Here is a 10,944-nt window from a genome sequence, read left to right on the forward strand (position 1 = left end):
CCCCGGGTGCTGCGCTTATATGCCCTCGGTGCGCGGTGGTGGGGGGAGGGGAGGGCGGGCCGCGGGGCCCCAGAGTCTATATAGGGGGGCGGCGCGCGCGCTGGGCGCCACGCCACATTCCGAGTGGAGACTCCGAGCTGTACAGATGCTCACGCCGCCAAGCCTCTGGATTGGCACACATCTCCAGCTCGCTCGCCGCCAGGACGCTCTCCAGGACGTCCGCGCCCGTGCACACCTAGCGCCGACAACTCCGCAGTAGTTCCGGCGCCCACCACCGCGCGCGCCACCGTCGCGAGGCAGACGCGCCTATAAGAGGGCGCAACACCGGCGCTCCAGCCAGAAGCCAGCGGGAAGCCGCAGAAGCCACTTCGGTGGCCGAAGCCACCTCCGCCCTTCTCACCTTTCTCCAGGGGTCGCTCCCCAGAGGACGCTTGCGTCGCGAACAGAGCTAGCCAAGGAAAAAGGCAGAGGACACAAGGGGGAAGAAGACATCAAAGGAGAAGAATTTCTCCACACCAGGGGGACTTCAGGGAAGACGGTGTCAAGACCTCATCCCAGCACCTTGCAGATCTCCGAAACTCCGAGAACATCGAGACAGCTCCAGCAGCTACTACCACCACCACACAACTGTGTGGACAGCAAAATTGTCGTGTGCGAGTTTTTCGGACTCGCAGCTCCCGCAGCTTGCTGCAATTTCTTCCTACGTGACTGCAGATTGTCAGGACAATCTGCAGTACACTCAGAGCGGTTGATCTGTGAATTGTTCAGCAACAATTCGCAGCGCACCTAGGGACTGTTAGGGAACGACGTGATCCAGGGCCCCCTTCACGTGGGACCAGCCCGCGGTCACTAGGCCAGGCAGTTCTATCTTCTATAGTCCCCACTTCAACACGCCACCATGGTTAGGGACACACAAAAACCTCCATCACCTTCTCCAGATGACCATCTGGAGGACCAAGAAGAACTCTTCTCTGCCCTACAGGAAGCTGCTGAGGCAGAACAACTAGAGTCTCCGAACTGCTTCAGGTATGGCCTGGGGTGCTACCCCAACCTGGAGCCCGCCACAGAAGACGAAATCGCCGAGTCCTGCTCAACACAAGCCACCGACGGGACCACCACTGTGGTGGACAAGCAGCCTGCGGCTACCACTCCCAGCCAACCCACAACCCCCATGGACGTCGAGACGGAGTCGAGAAAACGCAAGAACGAGACTCCGCCCACCGTCCCAGCACTGGTAAATGGACCAATAGTAAACCGTAAGCGAGCCAAGGGGACAACCGACTCCGAGGGCTTCACCAAAGCCACCAGAACAGCCCCCGCCATGAAGCTGCACACTGCCACACCTGCCCCTACAAAGAATGCCTACCAGGCACTCGACTCCGCAGAGGCAACAACAGTGCAACCCCCCCAGAACAACGCAAGACCGAAGGCACCACCCCCTATCGTCATCCACTTCGAAGGCCAATATGACGACCTCCTAGAAGCAGTAAGGTCTGCAACCACCTCGCCCTTCCAGTTTAAAACGGCGGGAAAGGACACCTACAGACTCTTCACCAAGTCTCCAGCAGACTTTGAGAGAGTGACCAAAGTACTAGAAGGGAAAAAATGGGGATACTACACATATCCAACCACCAGCACCAAGCCAATAGACCTGATAATGAGGGGTCTCCCCTTCAAAATCAGTATAGAGAAAGTGAAGTCAGAGCTAGCCAAGCTACAGATTACCCCGCGCTCCATAACAAGAGTACAATCTCCCAAGACCAAAAAGGACACGCCACTCCTCCAAATAGTGGCCACTGACACACCAGAAAACCAACGGCTGCGAACCATAACGCACCTAGCCAACACAGACGTCACACTAGAGAAACCAAGGAAGAAAAGGGGCCCTCGACGCTGCTACAGGTGCCAGGGACTAGACCACGTGGCTAGCCACTGCACCATGCAAGTTAGATGCCTGAAATGCGCAGGCAACCACTCTACAGACGACTGCACCAAAGAACGCAACACACCCGCTACTTGCGCCCGTTGCTCCAAAGAGCACCCAGCCAACTATATGGGATGCGAGGAAGTTAAGAAACACGTCGCCAGACAGCGTGGCGTGTCAAGACCAACCGCCAACAGACGCACCGGCGTATCATACGCCAATGCAACCACGCAAGAACCACGCAAGCAGAGCATCCCGCACAGGCCAGCGCCCCCAGTCCCAACAAAGCCAGCACCAACACCAAGATCGGAAGAAGGACCTACAAGCAGAACGGTCACAACCGCACAGGCCCACTCGACCGACGAGACACCAGTAACCATGGCAATACTGAAAGAGACAGTAGCAGCAGCAGTTGCATCCGCCATGGAAGCCTTAATGAAGACCATCCCGCAACAAATCAACGCAGTGATTCAAGCCGCCCTGGCGGCCGTACCCAGTCCAAACCCCAAACACTAGTATGGCCATCAGACAACATGGACTAACAATAGCCACCTGGAACGCCAAAGCAAAGCTAATTCACCAAGCAGGCGAATTTAAGCAATTCCTGCACGAAGAGCGGGTAGACATATGCCTAGTCCAGGAAACCAACCTAAAACCTGGAACACAAGTCAAAGCGGCAAACTACAATTGCTACAGGAACGACAGACTAACCCAAGGTGGTGGAACGGCAATATACGTACGCACCTGCCTAAAACACCACCTCATAAACCTACCGGACCTCACCACAACGGAAGCTACAGGGGTAGCAGTTCACACCTCGAGAGGTATGATCAAATTCATCTCACTGTATAGGCGACCTGCTAGGAGACTGGAAGCACAAGACTTCGAAACCATACTATCAATGCCAGGCAACATATTCCTGGGAGGCGACTTCAATGCCAAAAACACACTGTGGAATAGCCGCCTGACAAATCTCTGTGGCAGAAGACTGGCCAGAAGTATCATCAGACACGACGCAGTCACTGTTGCACCCCACGGGCCCACGATATACCCACGAAACAGAGGTCAACCGGACATAATTGACTTCGCAATCATCAAAGGGATCTATCTGGACACAGAAGCAACCACAGTCAGGAAACTCACATCAGACCATGCACCAGTAATCTTCCACATCAACCTAGATGGCACCAAGAAAGAACACAGAGGCATTGATCTGAAAGGCATCAACTGGAGAACCTACCAGAACACACTAGAAGACACACTCACCACAGTTCCCGATCCGCAAGCGGCAGGCACGGAAGCTGCACTGCTACACATAACAACCCTGGCACTAGATGCAGCAGCCACAGCGGTCCCCCAAAGAAGAAAACAAGAAAGGGACAACTACAAACAACTCCCTCCAGAAATACTAGACAAAATACGCACCAAAAACCGCCTAATAAGGGAATGGCAGGAAACCAGACTCCCAGCAACAAAGAGAGAGGTAAATAGACTTCAGCGTGAAGTTAAATACGAAATCCAGAAACACAGGAACACAGAATGGGAGAACAAAGTCGCCACATTAAACCTACACGACCAATCCACATGGAAAGTCACGAGACAACTACTCAACAAGACAAGCAGAATACCCCCGCTAATTGTAGGAAACGACGTAGTCTGCGAACCCGACGCCAAGGCCGATGCGTTAGCGGACACATTCGAGCAAAACTTCCAGCCAGTCAATGACCCCATTGACCCAGAACACATCGCCATGGTTACAGAAAGACTGCCACTGTACCTAGCAAACCGCGCAGAGGACGACGTCATCGAAGAAATAACCACAGAAGAGGTAGAGGCCCAAATCCGCTGCCTCAACACGAAGAAAGCTGGGGGACCAGACCTACTAACCAACCAGCTAATGAGACAAATGCCACCAGCAGTCATCCCTATTCTAACAACCATATTCAACATCATCATATCGACTGGCCAATATCCAACTTCATGGAAGCATGCAGAAATAGTGGCCATCCCCAAACCAGGCAAAGACCACCGACTACCAGCAAGCTACAGGCCCATTAGCCTCCTGCCCGCCCTGTCAAAAATATTCGAAAGAATATATGCGAGGAGGCTCATGAGACACATCAGTGACGAAAGGGTACTACCGGACGTCCAATTCGGCTTCAGATGCGGACATGCTACCACCCACCAGCTACTAAGACTGATAGAAGAAGCCCTAGACGCCGTCGAACGGAAGGAATACTTCGCAGCCGTATTTCTAGACGTATCACGAGCGTTCGACTCAGTGTGGCACGAGGGCCTCCTGTACAAACTCCTAGTACAGGGGGTACCAGTGTCACACGTAGCGCTCCTGAAAAGCTATATAGAAGGAAGAACATTCCACGTCCGTGCCCAAGACGGAACATCCACTGTGCGCCACATCAATGCAGGAGTACCACAGGGCAGCGTCCTAGGACCACTCCTGTACATCATGTACACTGCCGACACACCTACAGTCGACAGAGTACACCTGGCCCTATATGCAGACGACACTGCCCTGTACTCCCGAAGCACCAACGCCAACCACCTGCAAAGGAGGCTGCAAAACGCCTGCAACACATTAACAGAATGGGCCACAAAGTGGAGACTAACCTTCAACGCCACCAAAACCCAAGCCATCCCGATAGGGAAAAAACAAATACGAGCAGACTACCAGCAAATCCAAGTCAGGGGCACCCCAGTCCCATGGGGGACAACAGCAAAATACCTGGGTGTCACAATCGATCGACGACTCACATGGGCCCCTCACATTGAAGAGGTCCGGAAGAAAGCACTCAACAAACTACAGGCGCTGTACCCAGTGATGAACCCAACGTCGACACTACCACCAAGAATCGGGGTAATACTATACCTCACGCAGGTGAGGCCCATCCTCGAATACGCCGCAGTTGTGTGGGGCAACGCCGCTGCAACCTCACTCAAAAAGCTGCAAACCGTGCAAAACCGCGCACTAAAACGTGCCCTAAAGCTGCCACACCGCTTTTCCACAGAAGAACTGCACCGTATGGCGGAAGTCCCACAACTAACAAAGAGATTCCGACAGTCGGCGAGGAATTTCTACGAAAAGACGAGGGAATCCCCAAACCCCCTCATCCAGCAGCTGGGAAGAAAAGTACACCGCATGGCCACGACCAGATGGCCAGACCTACTACAGGTGGAGGACGAATAGATAACAATGCACATGCCTCCACCACCACCACCACCACCCTATCATTCATATCCATCACAGCACAGACAGCGATTTTGTCCGCTGTAATCGTCCGAACTTTGTAAAGCCTAGAGCTACATGGACACCTCATATCCATCCTAGTGTAAGCACAAACCTCCCCCCTAGGCATTAGTATCACATCACAACCAATCACTCACATCCATCCAAGCACAGACAGCGATATTGTCCGCTGTAAAGGTCCGACAATTGTAAAGCATCATGCTCTAAGGACCAACCACCTCATGCACATACTAGTACTTAAGGCCACATCACTATTAAAAAAAAAAAAAAAAAAAAACCGCTACTGCAAGTAGCACCCTATGAAAATCACAGCAGTAAGAAAACATCATCTATGCTTCCACAAAAATTATGTATATTATTTTATTCATATAATGTAAAGAATTTCTATGTTGAAGGCGAAGCAGGAATGCTAATACTTCACAGCCACCGAGGACATCACCGAAGTCTTCGTCGATGAGCTGCAGCGAGCTGGGCGCCACAACCGTAGCCGACTCGCTAGCGCCGGGTGAGGAGCTTGCCTTGCTTTCTGTTTTTTATATTATTGTGGTTGAGACGCTTGAAGAAGAAGAATGACAGGCCGCGGCAAGGGAGGAAAGGGGCTCGGCAAGGGTGGCGCCAAGCGGCACCGCAAGGTGTTGCGCGACAACATCCAGGGCATCACGAAGCCCGCGATCCGCCGCCTGGCGCGCAGGGGCGGCGTGAAGCGCATCTCTGGTCTGATCTACGAGGAGACGCGCGGAGTGCTGAAGGTGTTCCTGGAGAACGTGATCCGCGACGCGGTGACGTACACTGAGCACGCCAAGCGCAAGACTGTGACGGCCATGGACGTGGTGTACGCCCTGAAGAGGCAGGGGCGCACCCTGTACGGTTTCGGCGGTTAGGCGGTGTGAGACCGAAGGAAGGAAAGAGAGATTGAAAAACGGCCCTTTTCAGGGCCACCACAGTGTTCGGAAGTTGAAAAGTGCGAAAGAGTCTGTGTTGCTGGTTTTTTTTTTCCTTTTCCTTTTTAGTCTACTTGGCCTTTTAGTTTTGTTTGGAGTTTTTTTTGACGTGGTGTGCGGTGCGGTTGGGAGGGAAGGAAGCGTGCCCTTGCGTTGTGTGAGCTCCTTCCTTCCTTCCCCTCCCTCTTTGCTTGTATGCTTCTTGTCGGTGGATGGGCTGTGTGTTGCGGCGCGGCTGAGTGCCGAGGGGTTATTTTTGAGGTGTGTTGTTGCGCGCCACGTGTGCTGGTTAATGGTAGCGAGACTGTGCGTGCGTGGAGTGGAGTGGAGGAGGTGGCCAAGTACGTGTGTACAAGATGGCGGCGCCTGTGTGCGTAAGAAGGAAAAACCGTACACAGAAAGAGAGAGAGAGAGAGAGAAAAAGAAAGTGGTGCGACGAACGACTGGAATTCTGCTTTGGACGTAGGTTTGTGTGGTGGCCCTGAAAAGGGCCGATTGTGTTTTGTTTTTGAGCCGAGGCGGCAAATGGCGCGCTGCGTGCCAAGGGAGCACGCGGCGGTTGCCGATTGCGCTGTCTCTCTTTTAGGCCTTCTTCTCGGTCTTCTTTGGCAGCAGGACGGCCTGGATGTTGGGCAGGACACCTCCCTGTGCGATGGTGACGCCCGACAAGAGCTTGTTGAGCTCCTCGTCGTTGCGTATGGCGAGCTGCAGGTGGCGCGGGATGATGCGCGTCTTCTTGTTGTCGCGGGCCGCGTTTCCGGCCAGCTCGAGCACCTCAGCCGCGAGGTACTCCATGACGGCGGCGAGGTAGACGGGCGCCCCGGCGCCGACGCGCTCGGCGTAGTTTCCCTTGCGCAGGAGGCGGTGGATTCTGCCGACCGGGAACTGGAGCCCAGCCCTGCTTGAGCGGGACTTTGACTTGCCCTTGACTTTGCCTCCCTTTCCGCGTCCGGACATGGCGATGGGCTAGTTTGGAAAGAAGCGAGAAAGAAAAGCACAACGCAAACGGTGCGAGCCGCAGCGAGTCGAGCAGCGGAGTGCGTGCCGGCGCCGGCGGGGTGGGGGTCCTTTATGGGCTCGGGTGCGGCGGCCGGTTGCGCGCGCGCCCCATTGGTCGGCGGCCGCAGCAGGGCGAGCTGGTAAAGGTGCGGCGGCGGCGTGCGGCGGGTGCCACTGTGTGGGGAGACGCTGACTGGAGCGGAGCGCTTGACTGACTGACTGCGCGTGCCTGCCTGCCTGCCTGTTTGTTCGTGATGCCGCCCAAACTAGCGGGAAAGCCGCCAAGAAGGCTGGCAAGGCGCAGAAGAACATTTCGAAGGGCGACAAGAAGAAGAAGCGCAAGAGGAAGGAGAGCTATGCCATCTACATCTACAAGGTGCTGAAGCAGGTGCACCCTGACACGGGCATCTCTTCGAAGGCGATGAGCATCATGAACAGCTTCGTGAACGACATTTTCGAGCGCATTGCGGCCGAGGCTTCTCGCCTGGCGCACTACAACAAGCGCTCGACCATCACGTCCCGCGAGATCCAGACCGCTGTGCGGCTCTTGCTGCCTGGCGAGCTGGCCAAGCACGCTGTGAGCGAGGGCACGAAGGCGGTGACCAAGTACACGAGCTCCAAGTAAGGAGGTGGCTCTTGGAAATAGGAGGCTCGTCCGCGGCGCGGCGAAGAAAAGAAAAAAAAAACGGCCCTTTTCAGGGCCACCAAAATGCCTTTGCGGGAAGGGCGGAATTGTTGTTGTTGCTGTTGTTGTTGTGAGCGGGTGGACGGCGGCACAGCTGTAGCTGTAGCTTGTGGTGTGGTGCGGCGCCGGCGCCTTTGGTTTTGGTGTGACGTTGGGATACGCACTTTAGCCACAGCCGGGTCGTGGGCGTGGGTGTTTCGAGACGTGTTGGTGTTAGGGGGGCGGATCGCTGGAGTTGGCTTGTTTGATATATTTTTTTTTGTCCCCTTTGTATGGTATGGCCGGAGGTGTGGAACGGAAAGCAAACCGCGATTGTCGGATGTCACACCGTTGGTGGCGAGGGTGAGAAACACGTTGCCGCCTACAGCTGCTTCTACGCCGAGCGGGTGCGTTAAGTTAGTTGGTTGGTTGGGCGACGTAAAAGTGGAGCGTGGAGGTGTGTGTGAACGTGAGGTGACACGCATTGCATTGTATTGTATTGTATTGTATTTGTACGCGCGAGGTGAGTTAGGAGACCACGCGCCACGACGTACGGTGCCCTCTTTCGACCTGACGTCTGACGTCTGGTTTTTGTTTGTGGAGGCGGTGTCGTCATTCTGGATGTACGTGTATTTTCCGCTCAGTTGAGTGAGGTGACGCGAGACGACGGCGTCGGTGGTGTTTTTTTTTTTGTTGTTTTTTTTTGTTTTGTTGTTGGCGCCCCGGGGATGAAGAGGGGCACCCGACGGTAACGAGAGGTTGCACTTTGTGATCGGTCGAATGTCCGGGGAGCGAGGAATAGGGTGGGGGGTTGAAAAGAAACGCCAGTGTAGGGCAACGGGACGGTGAACGTTCCCGTGGTGTCGGAGGTGTGCAGTGGGGGGGAGGAAAAAAAAAAAAAGCGCGTAACGGCGCGGCTGCCGTGGTGGAAACGTTCTCTCCAACTTTGGTGGTGTCCCCTGTGTGTTTTGTTGTTCTCTATATCGTGTGTCCCCTCGCACAAGACGCTCTCTGGGTGGGTTTGATTCATTCATTTTTGCATTGTCACGTAGCGTAGAATGGAATGCGCAAGAGTTGAGTGAGACTGGCGACGGTATATGGTCTGAGGAGCGTCAGCTGCACTGCGCTCCCCGGAAAAGAATCTTGGATGCCGTGCTAACTGAAATTTGGTGGACGGGGTTCTCAAGGCTGTTTTCCTATTTTGTTGTTTGTCTCTAGTTAAGATGGTGAAATGACGTCGAAGGAGCAGTATTGTGCTCACAGAAACGGAAACAAACTGTTATGGAAATGCCCTAGTTTGATGAAAGGAAATGTGTGTTGAATACAGGATGGTAAAGACCAAGTGCGTTGAAAGAAACGTTGTGAAGGAACGAACGTTCCCTGAATTGGTTTCTTTTTGTTCCCGAGTTGTGTACAATGGACGACGGTTGTGCCATATCGCAGCATTGCATCATCCCCAGGTTTTATTTCAATTGAGCGATAAAAAAAGGAAAAAGAGAAGAACAAGAACACTATCGAAATGGTCTATGGTGTGTGACCCACAATTGTTGTCTTTAAATCACTTACCCAACCATGTCGTAAAAATATTTTTTTTTACAGTGGCTGCCCAATGACCTAGATATAACAGAGAGAGAGAAACACATGGCGTGTCAGATGTTTGTTTTCTTTTCCCCCCCCGTCAAGTGGCAAATGCGAACACCGTGAGCTGTAATTGACGATCGACACTAGTATGGCGCGAAAAGGGGGTGCGACCTGTGCAGTTGTGGGTGAAACTTTGGGTGATGGGCTGTCATGCGGCATCGCGTGCGTTCATTACCCCTCGGCGGCGGCGCCGCAGCTCCGTCCAGCTCGCGCTCTCGGAAACAACCCTCTCGTAATGCCGCGTCTCCGTCACTGCAATTTTCAAAGGGAAACCTGTGTGGCCGGTGGGGGTGTGTCAACCGTTGGCCTCAAGCTCCGCCGACAAAAAGTGTTGAGTGTATCCAGTGTGAGAGAGGTTGACGCTTTTCGTGGTGTGTGTGTGTGGCAATGTTTTGAAAAGTTTGCAACGTACGTTAAGAAGTGTTGACGCTGAAACTTGCGGGCTGTGTGGCCCTGGTGGTTGGCTGGCTGGAGACGCGGGCGTGTCCAGTCGGTCGGTTGTTGTGGCTGAAAGGTACGTATACGGTTCCGCCATCCCGTCGGAACTGCGTCTGTCTGGAAGGTATGACGTGACGTGCAGTTTTTATTAGGTCAGCCTTGTTGTGTATTGTTCCATTTGTTGCTCACTCGTCACCCGTATTTGGTGTGGCGATGTATGTGGACGTACTGCTGGATCAGTGTCAGGGTTTCCGTGGGAGGTGTTGGTTGGGTTGGATTTGCCTGACACGGCTGAGTCCGCAATTGGCCTGCCGTCCGTTGATGTGATATGTGGGTTCTGAGGAAGAATGTGTACGAGATAGTTGCCCTGCCCTGCCCTGCCCTTCCCTTTCTTTCGCGTTCGTGTGTGCCCCCCTTGTTGTGTAGTGTGGGTTGAACATGGTTCTTTACCGAGTGGGGGGGGAATGGGATGGACGGATCCGTTGCTGTTGCTGTCACCGTCAAGACAACGCACGCACGCACCCCTGTCCTACGAGAAGGTGTGTCAACCGGGGTTTCGGTAGTCGTGTGTGTAGGGGACGGGGAGAAGCAAAGTGGAGAGTGCGGCACGGGCAGAGAGTGGAATTGGGGCGCGTTGATGTTGGGAAACATCCCCCAAGGGTTGCGGGATGATGTGGCGGTGAGAGCGGGGGGCGGGGGAGAAAAGAAAAGCGAAAAAGAACTAAGGAAGAGGAGGAGGCGTGCGTGTGCGCAGTGGCGGGGCCCCAAAGACCTGTCGTGTGGTGTCGGCCGAACGCGAGCGCGAACGCGAACGCGTGTGCGGGGCAGCGTCGGCACGGAGAAGCGAGGAGGAGAGAGAGAGAGAGAGAGAGAGAGAGAGAGAGAGAGAGAGAGAGAGAGCTGGTCTGATGGGTATTTTTTACCCCCTGTACTCGAAGGACCGGATCTGTCCTTGATCCCTGCCTTCTGTCTGATTATGTTGGGTAACAAAATGATGGGATGATAGGGTCTCTTGGGTGTGTGTAGATGTTTGTTGTTTAAGTGAGTGTTATGGTGTTTGTATTTTATTTTT

The sequence above is a fragment of the Schistocerca gregaria genome, chromosome 8, assembly GCF_023897955.1.
Source record: "Schistocerca gregaria isolate iqSchGreg1 chromosome 8, iqSchGreg1.2, whole genome shotgun sequence".
NCBI classification, from domain to species: domain Eukaryota; kingdom Metazoa; phylum Arthropoda; class Insecta; order Orthoptera; family Acrididae; genus Schistocerca; species Schistocerca gregaria.